This window comes from Periplaneta americana, chromosome 11, assembly GCF_040183065.1.
Source record: "Periplaneta americana isolate PAMFEO1 chromosome 11, P.americana_PAMFEO1_priV1, whole genome shotgun sequence".
NCBI lineage: Eukaryota > Metazoa > Arthropoda > Insecta > Blattodea > Blattidae > Periplaneta > Periplaneta americana.
Window position 1 is genome coordinate 106488389 of NC_091127.1, and position 18462 is coordinate 106506850.

General features: G+C 35.4%; 1 long non-coding RNA gene across 2 annotated transcripts in view; it reads right to left on the bottom strand.

Moving 5' to 3' along the window:
- The window catches only part of LOC138708625 (uncharacterized), a 561165-nt gene that overhangs the window by 297858 nt on the left and 244845 nt on the right, over positions 1-18462 (bottom strand). For both annotated transcript variants that reach the window (XR_011334730.1, XR_011334731.1), the window contains exon 2: positions 17484-17567. This is a non-coding gene — a long non-coding RNA (uncharacterized lncRNA). The remainder of the gene's footprint in view (positions 1-17483; positions 17568-18462) is intronic.

Sequence of the window (18462 nt, forward strand, 5' to 3'; positions counted from 1 at the left end):
ACTCCGTTGCGCTGTAACTTCACTTTATTCTTAAGTTGTCTTGAATCCTAAGCCTGGATATTAGTTAATCACGAATTACGTTGTTTTTCTGTGGAATCAAGCTCGGTTACGAGTTAAACCACGCTAACCATGAGAATTTACTAACCAATCGAGTGCGAGCGGTTAAGTAACTAACCGTGGTAGTGAATCCAAATGGAGTGTGATGATAAAGAGTTTTTGCTATAACGCGTTTATTGATACGGTATACTCTAATGCCACGTGACGGAATACGGTGACTACAATAACGGTATGTAATATGAGAGAGTTGTTTTTTCCAGTCTGCATGAGTGATTGAGTACGGTAAAGACAAAAAGATAATAATTGCGTTTGATCATAGCATTTGGAGGCATGGAAGGTGATCTATTAGAAGAATGACATTAAATAATGTTGATAGAAAAAGGATCATTCGGGAACGAGACTTTGCGAAGCTTAGATTTGATTTAAATCAATTAAGTGATGAATAATGCGGACATATAATATTTGAGGTTATGTTCACACAAGCCATAAATTACGCCTTTGCTGATAGTGTAGCCAAATTAGCGACTTTTAATTGATTTTCGGAGACAATTTATTTCAATTTTCTATTGCTTAATAGGAATTTAACGTTTTTTCAGGATCACTTTAGTGACAAAAATAAAATTTTATCCATTTATATTAAGGAATTTAGCGGCTTTTGAACTACGGTTTGACGATCTTTCTTACACTTCCTCTTTAAACATTAATAGCCTGTTTTAAAATTATTGTAGGTTTTTTCAGCACTTAACACCTGAGGAATAAGGAGATACAAATAGGCCTAATAGAATAAATGTTGCTACAACACGTATGATGCAAGGAGAAAACTATAAAGTATATTTAATTAACTTACCCGGCACACCGAAAAATTCCAGCGATGTTTTTGTTTCATGTCACGCGATCAGTTTGTTTATTTTCTATTATTCCTTTACAGCATTTCTCAACAAACTCGAGTAAAAATGAAATTCCCTATGCGCTGAAATTTGGTCCTCTTTCTCTTTTCATTTCTTTTCTTTCCATAACTACTTATTTAAAGGAATTATAAATACCTAGAAAAGAGACCTACGTTTATAGGTAGCCTACACAAATAAATACAAATTGTAACTATTTATACAATTTTTATTATACCGCTTGAAAAATCAACTAGTCACTGCCTCCTGAATACTATGATGAATTTCTCCGGAGAGGAATAATAACGAAATAAACACGCGGCAACTAACCGCGGTTTCGTAACCAAGCGAAGTTGATGGTGCATCTGTTTATATTCTAATTAGTTAACCATTGATACATAGCCACGCATTGTAACCGAGATTGGTGCATTCGGCCTTTAGAATGCTCTCTGATCACCAGTAGAATGTAACGGATTGTGTGTAGGCCTATTTACTCCTTCATTATAGTACAATGATAATGCGTGTTATTACCATATTATCATACAGGAATGTGTTATTGTGCATACACTTAACTGACAGATTTCCTCAATTCAGTCTCAAAAATGAAAATTGGTATTTAGTTATTGTACAGATGTAGTCTAATCACTTTTGGGGGGGGTGAGTTCACATTGTTGGCGTTCCTGATTCGGGTGTGCCAAACAATTTTGGTAACCATATGTTTTTTCCCTCATTATGCACTGTGGAATGTAATGTCCGTCCATTCTCTCGACGTAGATTGATCAGTTGGAACGATAGATGTCATCCAAATCGTCTTTTTGCTCTTTATCGAGATAAAAATTGCTTTATAGGAAACATTACATAGCGTGCTTTAGGAAAGCTATTGATTTAATTTACAATAGGCTCAGTAAATTTAAGAGAGCAGTGTATAATAATAATAATAATAATAATAATAATAATAATAATAATAATAATAATAATAATAACTGTTTGAAATAATTTCAGGTTTTTCCTTTAAGTGTGCAGAAATTTGATCCGAACAAATGTAACAATTTAAAATTTCTGCAAATTTAAAGGACAAAACTAAAATCTTTCAATCATGTATGTATGTATGTATGTATGTATGTATGTATGTATGTATGTATTCAATGCCTACCCACTTCATTTTACGTGATTCGGGTTCCGCATATTGCGGAAAAATGGCAGGACTGTAACCCATTTTTCTAGTTGTACACCACTTCGGCGGGCCACCCTGTACATTACGTTTATCTGTGGAGAGTTATGTCATGAACTAGGGTGAGTGTATGTGTAAGTGTTCTTGTAAGTGTAGTGTCTGGAATGAGTGATGATGATAAAGATGAGGACGGGAGAAGGAGAAACCGGGTGCCGGCACGTAGCCTACCCCTGTTGAATAGCACCAAGGGGGCCGCCAGGCTTAACGTCCCCGTCCGTCGGACGAATCACTATCAACAGTGACATATGCCTTCTCTTCATATGCACTGCGGAGAGATTTGGGATTTAACTCAGGCATATTGGTGCACAATCTAGTGATTAGAAGTTGCGCACTGCCATCTCTCCTAGTCCTGAGGTAGAACCGTATGCCTCTTAAATTGACTGAGTATATTGGGAATTAATTCAATAGCTTCCCAAAAAAAAACGCAATTAAATCTTTCATGTAAAATATTTTTTTATCTCGAAAAGGAAGCAAAAACAAGCAACTTGTATTACAATTTTTGTTTAAAATATGTGAGAATAACCCCTTAAAATTAATGACATTACTTCCGGTTGACCCTGTATAATTTCATTTGTGAATTTACTCTCAGACATAGGCTATTATTAATTTAATCCAAAAGAATGAACAATATTTTCGCGAAATAATTTTGTTTTCATATATAATTTCGACCTTACTTTGTCTCTTTGTTACGAAAATTATTACGTTTATCTTCTCACTTTCAGTTTTTAAGTTTGCATTCTCATATTACCTTACATAGTTCAAGTATGTTGTTTCTGAAAAAAAGTAAACACTGTGGGGTCAAAATATAAATCGATTATGTCTCTTGATTCATTTGTCTATCAATATGCGGTAGCCTATAAGAGCAAGTAACTGTGGCGTAGCTTTCACCATCACTGTGACAATGGACAAAGGTCATGTGGAAAATCGTGCTACAAAGCTACTGGATCTGCTTTGTATGTGGAAGGCTCATGGACGCTTTTCCATGCGACAATTCCGCCCACTCTCGTCCTTTGCGTCCTTCTGCTAATGTAATTCCATAAAAGGAACTTTCTCTTCCCGGAATCATTATCTGTTCCTCGTTTTATACACCTATATAAAAACTCCAGTGGGCCTATGATTTTCTTTCATTGCCGATGGGAATGTGTTATAAAATAACGAATCTTTTATCGTTACCATAGCAATGGAGACATCCGGGACACAAACACATACCGGAAAGTTTCTACTAAGTTCCTGGAATTTTTGACACATGTGTATTGAGAAAGAAGTTACTTGGAACATTTCTAATAAAATCGTCGAAGTCATTGCCATCATAATAAACGATTTAGAAATATAATACATGGTGATTACTAGACAGTGGATGCGGGATGACTTAAAAGTGAAGTTGTTTCGTATCAGAGTATATGGCACGTGCCGCGTCGTCCGTCTTTTATGTACCTGGCGAGTACAGCAGCGTACAAAACGAATGAACCCCTATCTGTTCATAGTAACATTGCAACGCAATGTGTGCAGTTGTGTTATCCTGCTCAAGTATTTAGTACGCGTTGACTATGTTGTGCTGATCCATTCATAATGGCAAAACGCTAAATTCGCTCAGAGATACGAAATGCAATTAAGAAGACAGTATCAGAGTGACATTGTATGTTTTATGGACGACAATATCGTGTTTAATGTATGTAAAATTGAAATAAAATCCAAAACAACTCAGGCTGTAGAGAAACATTGCAACAGTACATCGCACAGGAAATTAAATCTGAGGAACCATCTACATCATCATCATCATCATCGTCATCATCATCATCATCATCATCATCATCATTTAGTTGTGCGGATCTAACGACACGTGCAACATGATGCTCAGTACAAATATTCCTCTAAAGAAATTGAGTGATCCCCATTTTAGAGGTTTTCTTCAGAAATTCTCTCGATACAAAAACTGTTTAAGCGATAGGCGAAGACGATTCAGTTTCGGCAACTTACGAGAATATATCGTCGTTTACTGAAACGCTGGTAATTGCAGCAATGATGACGAGGACTGAACCTTGCAAGGTATGTACTACAGTACGTACGGAGATACAGTAGCATGTTAACGTCGTCTGTTTACGTTTAAAACTTGTTCAGCCAATGGTCTGAATGAGAAAAAATGTAACATACAGTAAATGTGCACTTACATTCAACGATAAGGCATCCCGCATCCACTGTCTAGTGATTACTTTCACGTGTTAATATTGAACTAAGTTTATAAATACCTAGTTGACTAATTTCAGCTTGGGAGCCATCTTCAGAACTGGTAAGGTCCTTGCGTCTTCCGGTGTCTTCATTTGGTTTTCAGGGGTGTGTGTGTGTGTGTGTGTGTGTGTTGTGTAGTGTAGAGTCAAATAGGGTGTGTCTTCTGAAATTCAGTTGTGTGTTGAGGATTTGATGTGGGTGTGTTTTTGTGTATCTGTATATTTCGTATTGTTCTACATGCTGCGGTCTCTCCCCGCACGTTCAGGTACAGTATGTTTACATCTATTCGTGTACCTGTATCTATAGAGGACTCCAGCTTAAGAAAAAAGCATTGCTCTTATGGGTCTTGCCTAGCACACTGTTGCCGCAAGATGTCTCCGTTAGAAGAAAGAGTGAGGTAGCCTATAGTATCTCTGTCTCACTCTCATCCTAAACGTACACTTGGTCAAAATGAAACTGGCCGGCCTCTTGAGCAGTTAAAATTTTCCAAGCAAACGTTCTGATGGGGCAGATAAAAAAAGTTAATTTCTTTCTTCCGCCATGTTAATAATGTCAAAAGTAGTGCTTAAACAAATTTTGGCCACTCGACCGCAATTACGAGGGTGTTCACAAAGTGATTTTCCCTGGGGCAGTTGACAGAAAAAAAGCACAATTGCATGGAAAGATTTATTGAAGCATACAGCAATTGTTGCGCTATTTGTCAACATATGCCCCACTGGAATTTTTTTGCATCCTTGTGTCGTAGAAGTCAACCGCCTGGTATCGGAACCAGCGTTTGACAGCCGTCTGCACCTCTCTGTCGATCCCATGATATGACATATGTCTCAATTCCGGTGGGTAATATGTTGAAAAATAGCTCAACAATTGCTGTGTCTGTTCCAATAATTTTTTCCAATGAAATTGTGTTTTCTTTCTGTTAACGGCCTCTGGCGAACATATTTTTACGGCCCTCGTTATTGCGGTCGAGTGGCGAACATTTCTATAAGAATTTCTTTTGACATTATTAACACGGTGGAAGAAAAAAATTTAACTTTTTTATCTGCCCGCATCAGAATGTTTGCTTGTAAGTCCCTTCGGGTGAGCGCGCAGTTCACGACCGTAAACCTCCGTGCGCCGCTTTAGTTAACTCTACAATACAAGGCGTTGATTTGGGCTACCTCCACAGCATGCTTCGAATCTGCGTAGATAATTTTTCGTTTTGTCCTTTCTTTTATTTTTTACAACTCGTTTTAGTGTAATACAGTCAAATAATTTTGCTTATGTTACGTCATGTTACTTACAGATAATTACAAAATTGGTGAAAATTTGTGGTTATAATTCCAGGAAATAAGGATATATTTTGTCAACAGAATTATGGTTTTTCTTGTTTACAATTACTTTGTTTACGCCCTGGTGATCACGGATTTAGGTTAGTATAATAATCATATTCCCTGTAGTACAACTTGCAAATTATTTAACCGTCAACATATTTACTGAATGTTCCTTAGGCAAGAGAGTGAAGTAGCAGGGATTAATAAAATAATTAACACAGCATTTTAATATGAAAACCTGTAATTGTCCTCTTTAGTGTTACTTCCATCTAACGTCAAAAGTTAAAAAAGAAATGACGAAATCCTGTTATATTTTCACTGATGCATTTCAAATGCAAAAAAAAAAAAAAAAAACTTTAGCAGCTCCACGAAGAACTTAACTTTACTACAGTAAGAACGGCATTGTAACGAGCAATGCTCCTATTCCACTTGAGAACCTGTTATACAGTATGTGAGCCGTTCAGAGCAGAAGTGGTGTAAGTCAAAATTTAGTAATGAGGTTTAAAGTAAAAATTCTGTAAAATACAGCGCAAAGTAGCAATTAATATGTCCTTCGTACTATCCACTCACTACTAATAGTTTAAATAAATTCAATATTAATTGCTACTTTGCGCTATATTTTACAGAAGTTTTACTTTAAACCTCATTACCCAATTTTGACTTATACCACTTCTGCTCTGAACGGCTCATATAGTGATTGTGTTACAATATTCACTGTTTAAACACTCTGAACGATCTGTCTGTCTAAGTTCTAACGCACCATGCATCAAGTTACCACTGCCAACTTTTGACCAAATGTCGTATCTTAACGAAAATGACGAGTGAAGAACTTTGGAGATCTGGTGAACTTAGAGATAGGCTTCATTTCTTCATTAAATGTCAAATCAGGTCCTGTTTCCCACAATAACATTTTTTACCGGTACTATTTAGATTCTGGAATAGTATTTACAGTGAATCCATGTATGTGTTAACTATTAACAGATTGAACATCAATTACGCTAGGAGTATTTTACTTCAACAATCAAAATAGTTAGTTAGTTAGTGGGGTTTAAAAAGGGCGCGTCAGCATCTATGGCTATTTGCGCCCTTATCTAAAATTCTTTACACAACAGAAACTATACAATAATCAGAATGCTTAAAGAACTAAAAAACGTTGTCACGATTAACAACAATCAAAATATCTGAGCAATCATCAGTCCTCATGCTATGCGTCAATCCAGCTTTCAGTAAACTCTGTATGTCTTATAAACGTTTGGGAAAGATTTGTTGGCAGCAGACTCAACGGCCATCACTTGCTTTGAAATCGTCTGCAAGAAACTTCGCATCTGGGCTTCTTAAAATCAATCTTGCTACATCTCCTTGAGAATGTATACTAAATGTATGATGTAAAAAATTTGATTTATTGACTATGAAACTTTACAATATTCTTAGTAGAGTCGACCTGGTTGGCTAGTTGGTATAGCGCTGGCCTTCTATGCCCTAGGTTGCGGGTTCGATCCCGGGCCAGGTCGATGGCATTTAAGTGTGCTTAAATGCGACAGGCTCATGTCAGTAGATTTACTGGCATGTAAAAGAACTCCTGCGGGACAAAATTCCGACACATCCGGCGACGGGAGGAAATTAAACGCAGAATAAATATGGGAAATGCCTGTTATTATTCGGTTGAGAAGCTTTTGTCATCTAGTCTGCTGTCAAAAAATCTGAAAGTTAGAATTTATAAAACAGTTATATTATCGGTTATTCTGTATGGTTGTGAAACTTGGACTCTCACGTTGAGAGAGGAACAGAGGTTAAGGGTGTTTGAGAATAAGGTTCTTAGGAAAATATTTGGGACTAAGAGGGATGAAGTTACAGGAGAATGGAGAAAGTTACACAACGCAGAACTTCACGCATTGTATTCTTCACCTGACATAATTAGGAACATTAAATCCAGACATTTGAGATGGGCAGGGCATGTAGCTCGTATAGGCAAATCCAGAAATGCATATAGAATGTTAGTTGTGAAAAAGACCTTTGCGGAGGCCGAGATGTAGATGGGAGGATAATATACAATGGATCTGAGGGAGATGGGATATGATGATAAAGAATGGATTAATCTTGCACAGGAAGGGACTGATGGCGGGCTTACGTGAGGGCGGCAATGAACCTCCGGGTTCCTTAAAAGCCATTTGTAAATAAGTAAGATTAGCCTACAATATATTGTACAGAACATGATTTTACACTTTTTTTTTAAATACGGACCCTGTATTACAAATAAAACTCGAAAGACATTCAGTTGAATTCAGCGTTCGCATCCGTCTTACAGAACTGTACATGTTTGACTGACATCAGTCCAATGTTTACCTCTTCCGAAGTCTTCTCTTCAACCACAGTCATTCGCACTAGTCAAAGGTAAGCCAGCTTCAATGAAATCACCACAGACGTCCGGGGTCTCTTATTAAAATTCCAACGTTTGAGACGTTAGAAAATGGAGTTACCTAAATATTCTTTCAAGCACTGAGCTGAGAAAACTGCAGCCCATCACCACGATTTAATCTCTTCCACCACACTACTAACGATGTTCATAATGTGACGCAAATTTGAAGCAGGGTACAGTCCGATTGTTTTCGTGTTCAGCATTGGAGAAAGTACAAAAATAAATATTATTGTAGACTGCCTACAGTTACTCCTTTTTTCAGGTTTTGTTGTCTTTATTAAGCAGTAGAAATTGGACTAAGTCTGAAATAAAAATTGAGAACGACGTGCTGATATTTAATAGTAAGTATATCAAAAACACAAATTTTCAGACCATTACACAAGTGAATTAAAAATAATTTTCTATTAACGGGCACAAGAGCGCGTCACTTTAATATTCGGCCACTTCATTTCTCTACCTGAGCATGGGGTTGCTGCCTTAGTAGGCACAGTGTTTCTGTGCTTGCTGTTCTGCCTGCATGTGTTCTGAAGCATTTGCCGCTGCAGTATGGGGCGTAAAGGTAGGAAAACAACATTTGAACAGAGACAACTCGTAATTTTCCGTCATGCAAAGGAGAAATCTGAAAGAGGAATCGATAAAATATTAAATATACCACGAAGCGTAATTGGGGACATAATAAAGAGATACAAGGAGGAAGATAGATTAGAGTCGATACCCCAAAAAGGACAATCAATAATACTGACTGATTGGGCAGAAAAAATAATAATTTGGAAAATAAAGAACAAGCCAAGACTAAGTGCTCCAAAATTAACAGATGAACTCTTTGAAGAGAGTAGAAAAAATGTCCACCCAGAAACTGTCCGAAGGGTAATAAGAAAAGCTGAATTCAATGGCAGAGTGGCAAGAAAAAATGTCCTTCATTAGTGAGGTGAGCAGAAAAAAGAGGCTGCAGTTTGCTAGGAAATCTATAGGGTAAGCAAGGGTGAATAGAGTCAAAATTCATATTTACTCTAATAACTCATATAACTTAACATCAAAGCTAAAGTGTGATACTTCGTCAGAAACATTGTTGTTTTAGCTACATGTTTAAATGTCTATATTAGAATTAACTCTGCAATAATTCAGCATATTTAGAAATTAAACAAAGTACTGCATGACCCTTTTCACCCTAGCAGCCAGGGTGAAGAGGGTCATCAAAAAGGGCGAATGGAAACATTCTTACTTTTCCTTTTTATTCGTAAACTTGTACAATTTAAAATAGTTATGAAGATTCAAATCCACACAAATTATACAGAGTGAGTCGTAAGTATGTTTGGAAAACCCGTGAGCGTGCTCCTGGATCAAAAGTAAGAACACTTCTTTACATGAAAATTTGACGGAAAATGCTTATTTATTGGAGAATGGTCATACTTTTTGTTCTTTTTTTGTTGTGTCACAAGTACATGTTGGGAAACTTGTCATTTAACGTTTACAAAAGACGCTCAGTGTGTCCCCCTCCATTGTTTCACATGCCTGAGCACGACGTACGCACGACTGGCGAGTTCGCTCAAATACCATGTTGTCATCACGGATCAATTGGCATGCATTTTCAACACGTTGCAATAGCTCCTCTGCATTATTCACTGGTGTTGAATAGACAATAGCCTTCAAGTGACCTCAAAGGTAAAAAATCTAATGGGTTAAGTCGGGTGATCTAGGTGGCCAAGGCACTGGACTACAGCGTCCAATCAAAACAAAAAACAATGTACTACTGTATTGTTACTGTGTTGTCTGTAAACAAACACTGATACAAAATCAAAACAAAACAACACAATATGATCAGATGCTTATGAAAACGAAAATCACTATTTCCGTCAAATTTTCATATAAGGAATTGTTCTTATTTTTCATCCAGGAGCACTCTCATACGTTTTCCAAACATACTTATGGCTCACCTTGTATATTTAATACTAATTATTCATCACAAGCAACAAATGTCCTGTTTTAATTATTCAATGAACATCTTCCACAAATAAATCTCTTCTTACTCTCAGCTCTAACACAACTTTCATGGTACCACTCATTCCCCTTTCCCATGCATTATACCCAGTTTCCGAGCTTTAAAGAAACAGGATCACTCTATTTAACATTGCAAAAACCACATGCAGTGTCATATTCACCTGTTGATTCATCTCCTGACGATAATGATGATGTTGATGGGCACCTTTTCGAACATCGAACATTCAGTTCAAACCCACAAGCTGAAAGTTTAGGCCTAAGTATTCTATTTGCAAATTGCTTTTATTGGTCAACTGAGAACACGGTTTGTCCTCCCCTATTCTTTACCTGTTGGTTGACCTCATTTTCCAGACGTCTTTGTAGGTAGTAATGTGGTGAATTGAAGAGCTTCGTACTTCACGATAAGCATTTATTGCCCTCTACATATACTCCTCCAATCATGAAGACTGCGTCTTCCTTCTGTATTTCCTCATTTAGGACAAATATAAACCATATTTCAGTGAAATCAGTTAAAAATATCCTGACCCTTTTCACCCTTAAAATAGTGACCCGAATCACCCAAAGAGCAGTAATATTTTGCATCGGAAGTTTTGCCATACTGATTGATCTTATAGACTCTAAGACTTAGAGGCTCAACATATGGGTAACCTATCACTTAAGAGTCCACTTTCAACTTAATTACTAAATCATATAAGTATCACAATAATAACTAGTAAAACGCAGATTATACAGGGACATCACTTTATTTTTACCAACATTTTTAACATTAACCTGGCTATACTCGGATACACTGTTACCCCCTTCCATTACAGGAGTTTGGTGTTATTAGTGCAATATGTAAACAAATCATTTTACTAGCTATAGGAGGAGAGAAAAGTAGTGTATCCACTTATGTTACAGGGAAATGCGATATTACGATTTTCAGTTTGTTTATTACTTTTACGGTATTTTATCAAAATACAGTAGAGTAGTAACTTTTTTTTTCAAAAACTCAACTCTTCAGGCGGTTGTATTCATTATATAATGGCGACTTTATTCTGCATATTACCGTACTTTCGATAACTCTAATTTCACTTTTGCTCTGTCCACACAGATAAAGTTATTCAGTCATGCTACACACCGAAATAAGCAGGGCCAGGTGTTTATGCAGATCGCGAAAATCACGACATAATAGATATACAATATATTTTTACTAATCTTTACGAATTAAGTGATTCTGATTAATAATATGCGGATAAAATAATCACGACAAATCGCGAAATAGAGTTCTAATAGCGAAATATGAACACATTCGCGCATTATTATTGTGTCATTTTATAGCGAATTTCATATTCTGAGTTCTTTTTTCGGACTATTTTTTTCTTTTGAATTTGTTATAATATTGAAGGAGGCTACATTTCATGGTATTCCAGGTGTTTTGATTACATTAGACGGAGAATTCAATATTTCGCTAATAATTTGAAAGTGTTAATTTGAGGGCTGCAAGTTTTTTTCGTTGTTAATGCATGTGTGTTAAATACAGTCTCAATCCAAAAAATATTGTCTATTGGCCATACCGCACCTTTACCAGAATCCAACGAATCTTTGATATTAATTATTTGTAAAGTAATATTCATACTGAGTTAATACTCCAATTTCAAAATAATTTTATTTTTCAAAATTTCCATTAATATCCAACAAGAGTACAAATCAGTCTCCAACAATCTCCGCCGACACCAGTATTAAAAAACACAAATGATAAAGTTAATCTCCATAAATATCTGCCCCTGCAAATAAGCTTCAATAATATAGGCTCTTTCTTCTATAGAAAACGCAACCATATTTCTGAAACACACTATACTCTGGACTGTTTACATCACTGCCAGCAGACTTCGAATGTAACAGCGGCAGTAAGTTTGTGTGGCTGACGGGAGTAGGAACATTAGTGAAAGCGGTGGGAGTCAAGTACATTCAGAAACGCAGGTACAATAAAAATGCAAGTAAAAATAAAGTGATGTCCCTGTATAAACACAACAATTCAAGAAACTAAATAAAATATTGCTACTTATCGTTACAATAGCAATTTCCTACCTCAAACACCGCACCGAAAAAAGGCGGTGTTTTCAAAACTGACCCGATTCGTCTGGTGACCCGTTTCACCCTTGCTTACCCTACTAATAATAAATCTGTAGCCGAAATTTTTCTGGTAATTTTCGATTTTCCAAAAATAATTGGTCCTAACATATATAATTAACCACCCTGAAACCGAAAATCGCTTTTTTTTAATTTTTGTTTGTATTTCTGTCTGTCTGTCTATCTGGATGTTTGTTACCTTTCCACGCGATAATGGCTGAATGGATTTCGATGAAAATTAGAATACAAATTAAGTTCGTTGTAACTTAGATTTTAGGCTATATGGCATTCAAAATACATTATTTAAAAGGGGGGTTATAAGGGGGCCTGAATTAAATAAATCGAAATATCTCGCTTATTATTGATTTTTGTGAAAAAAATGTTACATAACAAAAGTTTCTTTAAAAATCATTTCCGATAAGATTTATTCTTTGAAAAATTTTGATAGGACTGATATTTAATGAGATAAATGAGTTATAAAATTAAAATAACTGCCATCTAAGGCGGTGTAATGAAATAAAAAACAAATGACTTCGTCTATAAGGGGCCTTGGACAACAACAATCGAGAGCTATGAAACATAACCTACAGAGAATGTTTCTGTGTTTGTATGAAGTAATATCGGAAGCTAAATTAACAGATTTGTATAATTAATTATTATTTCACCATTTGGAAGTGTAGTTTCTCTAGATGGACATAATGCTTTAATGTTATTACAGTAACTTCTGAGTGAATTGAGGACAGGTAAGATTAAAATAGCTTCTTATGCACAGAAAACTTGATAGAACTATTCTGTACAGTATATTCGTTTCCTGTATTTCTTAAAATAATGTTTATGTAAGATACACATTCATTTTAATCTCAGAGAATTAACGAACAACAAGAGTGTATTGATTTAGTAAGCAGTAATAGTATGTTATCTTAGCATTCCATTATTTTATAATCCAAATTTTAACTATGCTCAATTGAATCGTGTTTTTATTTATTTTTTTTAATTTTAGTAGGTTATTTACGACACTTTATCAACAGCTTAGGTTATTGAATCGTGTTAAAATACATAAAATACATATGCATTAAATGCAATGCAAAAAAATTGGGTAATGAGCCAAGCAGATTATGTTGCGCTGTTGTAAAAGTTGTTCCTCCTGAGATTCAAGAGCCCCCATAACAAATTAAATACTTACTTATCGGAGTACATCCGTTTTCAACACACTTTTTATATAATATAATATAATATAATATAATATAATATAATGCAATGTAATTTAAGTTATTTGAAGGGTTCAGAACCATAGTGGGCCAAGCGCCATTTACTGAATACGTAGAAAACAAGGGTTAAAATTAAGTTATTACCATAATTCAATGGAAACATATAGCAAGTAAAATAAAGTATACACATTAAATCTAAATGATGTCAATGTTCATTAAACTATGGTTGCATGTAATAAAAATTAAGAAACATGTTAAAGGAATTGTCATTGCACCAAATGAGTGCTCTCTGGACCAAAATGATCGCATTTTAATTATTTAAATACAATTTAAATTAAGTAACATATTAAACGATTTATCCTTCTATCAAACACGAACGTTCCCTGGATCAAATGTCCTATTTTAATTTTGTAATTACTTTATATTTATTTCTGACGGGTGCAGCGGAGCGCAAGGGTACGGCTAGTATGTAAATAAAGATGGTTCTTGGTGGAATGGTGTAATTTTTTCAGACGAGAGCAAGTCTAATGTTTTTTATTCAATTTGCAAGATAAATGTGTGGCGGAAGCCAAACGAAGAGCTTGAAATGAATTTGAAGCCCACAGTAAAACATGAAGGACGCTTCGTCATGATCTGAGTTTTCCATCTCTGCAGCTGGAGTTGGAAAGATGACACAAATCGAGGGGCTAATGAAGAAGGAAGACTATCTTCGTATATTGAAGCAACACTTACACAGAAGTGCAGACAAATTGGGCGTAAGAGACACATTTAAATTTTACCAGAATAACGACCCTAAACACAAATCCTATCTTGTGAGGAACAGGCTCTTGTATACTTGTTTCAGTGTTATTGGCACCCCTCCCCAAAGCTCTGACCTAAACCCCATATAAAATCTCTCGGCTGAGCTGAAATCACGAACGCGAAAAACACCTTCAAAATCAAAAGGTGAATTAGAAGAAAAAATAAAGAAGGAATGGGCCAAAATACCCACTGAAAACATTAAGAAGTACATTTCTAATATGCGTGAGAGAGGTTTTAAGAAGAAGAGGATATGCTATGTTATTTAATTACTGCAGAGGATGAATTTAGTTAAAAGTTGAAGTGTCCGAATATTGAAGTGACTGTGATAATTGTCAATGTTTTGTTATGAATTTATTTTTATGCTTTATAATGAAGAATATTCTGATTAATTTTTAGTAGTATCTTGAAAGAGAAATTGTTGACTTTATATTTTTTGTTGTTCATATTTGTCATTAAGATAATCAGAATAAACATTGATTTGGTTACAAACCTAAGTGGCCGAATATATTAAAGAGAGTAGCTGTATTTTTTAATTAATACTTGTTACATTTGAATTTATTTCAAAATTATTGAAATTATCGTTATTAACGTTCTACTGTTAATAATAATAATAATAATAATAATAATAATAATAATCTAAAAAAATAATAATAATAATAATCTAAAAATAATAATAATAATAATAATAATAATAATAATCTAAAAATATTTCTTTGGCATTTTTATGAGATTCAACACAATTGAAAGGAGCAAAAGTGAGAAATTCTGGTCTATTTGTCCCCTCCATTTTAGGTCAGTTTTTATTACTGTGGTATGTTAAAAGAGATATCCTCCATTGTTTCTAAACCACTGTTACAAAGGCAGTAAAAAAAGTCCACATTTGTATCAGCATTATTCTGCTACTAAAAGCGTTTATCTCTCAAATGAGATAGCATTATGTTCAACTGAACAGTTCGATTACTGAAAACAACTAAATCTTTTTCCTCTCTCTTAATTTTCACTTCACACGTCTCTTTTTTAAACCATACATTGTATTTAAAACTTGTAAAATATACGCTTAATTAATACTTAAATTACACATATTCATTTAACTACATATTTTCTTTTTCTTTTTTCCTGCAGATATCAAAAAGTTGCTAACACTCTTGCGCAAATTTGATGTGTTGCTTCGTATCAGCTGCTGTTACCGTCACCGTCGTCGTGCTCTATACACCGCTGTGTAGGGACTGGTGGCGACGCGGTGCGGGCGCGGCAGCGAATCACAAACAAGTGAGCGAGGAAGGAGCGGGCAGTGCTCGGCTGTCAGCTGTTCAGAGAGGGTGTAGTAATGCGTTACTTCCGTAAAATTCGTGTTCTAACCAAAAACATTTGCATTCTAATTCGTTGACATTTTCGACTTCACCTCTCATTGTTTACATTATAAAAAAGACCCGTTCTATACCAATACCCCATCATCATTGTGAATGGATTACTGATATTTGTCAGTTTTAATCTTACAGATATTTAAAAACATAAACATTTGCAACTTTTTGACGAGTAGTGTGTCTGAAGTAATGTGTGTGTTTTTATAGTGACAAAAGGCAGTCAAACGATGTTTTCCCATGCAGTTAAAGAACTCTGAAAGACGTATTAGTGTTTAGACCTTTTAGTTCACAACTGATAACAGCCAAAACTGTGATCAAATGTGTCACTTGTAAAACAACAATTTTCCGTGTATGATTAAACACAAAAGCAAGCAATTATTCGTGTGATGACATTAAAGAATTTATGATGGATTACACACCACCACATAAATTGAATAAATTATTGAACACATACAATAGTTAAATATCTGACAACTACTTCATTTATTGACTTGACAAGTTGGTTCGTTGACACCAGTGGAATATACTTTTTTCTCTTCCCCCCCCCCCCGCCCCACTTCCAATGTTGTGAAAGAACATCCTTGAGACAGCAGAGAGTGTAATTGTTCCCTTCTTGAACATCTAAAGGTTTACGAAATTGTCATCTCTTGATAAATACAGTGCCAGCACGTGGAAAATAATTGTTTGCCTAACTGGATGGATATACGTACAGTATATGTATTTTGAATTCTGTGAGATGCAAGATAAGAACAGTGTTGCGTTGTTACTAATTTCCATCTTGTTCAGTGAACAACAAAGGTTCAAAGTTGTGCGAATATAATTGCAAGTGTAAACACGCGAGTCAAATTGAATTCTCCGTTCTAAAGAAACACATAAAGCACTTGTTCCTTTTTCTTGAAAAACAGATAAGTTAACATAGAATTGGATTTAACCGTTGAGGGAATGGCCAAATGGATTTTGATTCAGTGACGTCATAACAGTGATTTTCTTTTAGATCTCAAATCAAGAAAAGTGATAAGTGAAGAATAAGAAGTGGCTGTTAGGTTTGAAAAAAACCTGCGATTTCTTGAATGACGTTACAAGTTGTAATTATTTGATTTCAAAACATTAGAAAGTGCTTTTTTATTCGGAGATAGAAAAAAAAATAGATCACGGATGTTTGTGAAGTGCAACACGTGAAATATGTAGCCAGTTGGGATATATTCCGTAACGTAACAATTAAAAATTGTTATCTTGTAATATAAAGTGTTGTCAATCAGTGGAAAACGGACAGCAGCAGTAAACCCGGATTTTTGTGGAGTGTAACGCTTAAACAATTTGCCCACTTGGAATATATTTGAATTGTGCGATGTAATAATCTTCTTCAGATCTCAAAACATAAGAGTTCTATTATTTATTCAGCGTGAAGAAAAACACACCAGACGGAAGTTTACGAATGTTTGTGGGCTACAACGTGTGAAAAGTTTTTCCAATTTGGATACATTAATAATGTTGTGACTTATCAATAAAAAAATTAAGGTACAAAATAACTTAAAGTATTACACTTTTTTTTACTATCGGAAAAGAAAACGAAAAACCACATAATTAAGTGGGTGGAAAACGTTGCATAAGTGAAATAGTGAAAAGATTCCAAGTGCAAGTTTAATATCCGTGTAAGTAAGTAAATGAGTGTTAGAAGTGGTTTGTGTTCAATCAAAGTGATGTTATCAGTGATGGGGTTCCTAGTTTCCTGACTGACAGCCAGCAGATATGTCGGTGGTAGAGCAACAGAAACAGCATACACAAGGGGGACAGCGCCCCGCGTTCGCAACAATGCCGTGCGGCTTCGAGGAGGAGGAGTTTGTAGATTTCGAATCAGCGGCTCATCAGTACTCACTGTCGTCGGACGAGTGGGCCCTCTCCGAACTGGACGACGAAGCGCTGGGCATCGGTACCCGGGGCGCCTCCGCTGCAGCAGCGTCTACAACAGGTTAGAATACAAACAACATAAGAATTTTGTCCGTATTAAATTATTTAAAATCTATTGCTAATTTGTTTACAAAATAGAATACAAGAGAAATGCGTACAAAAGAAATTGTTGGAGAATGAATTTCACACAGATAAAGTAGTTGTTTACTTTAACGGTACCAACTGTGACCAGATGTGGGGAGACAGTAGCGACATCAGCTTTTCTGTAGCACGCGACATTGAACTTCCAACTTGGGTTGGGTTGGGTTGAATTAGGTTAGGTTAGTTCAGTTCGTAATTGTTACGTCGTAAAAATATTTTATCGTTATCCGCGTTAATGGGTTAGGGTAGGGTAGGGTAGGGTAGGGTAGGTTAGGTTAGGTTAGGTTAGGTTAGGTTAGGTTACGGTAGGGTAGGTTATCTTCGCTCACTTTTTCCAAGTGTTTCCACATTAGGAATAATAATTTGGGGGGTTTTAAAATATTAATTTCATAAAAAAAACCAGTACTTATAGCTTCTTCAGTCCCGAATTTATATTTTTTAATTGAAAAAAAATCGGTCACATAATCATTCTGGGGTTCCAAAAATCCCAAATCAAGTCTTCACAAAAAAATCAAATTTTGGGTCAATTTTGATTCTTGGTGCTCCCAAATTTTAAATTCTAATTTATAATTCTGGTATAGAATTGTTGCTAAAGTGATATTCATCATTTCTATCAAATTTAATTTTTCAAAGTTTTCAAAAGTATCCATCCAAGACATTGCAAAAAATTAAAAGAAAATTATGTAGGCCTATACTATACTCTACAACAGGACTGAAGAGGATAGATATTTACCCTATTTTGTAATATGTTTTCAAGTCAGCTCACTGGCTATATGAATTCTTCACCTGGATAAGGCAGAGTACTG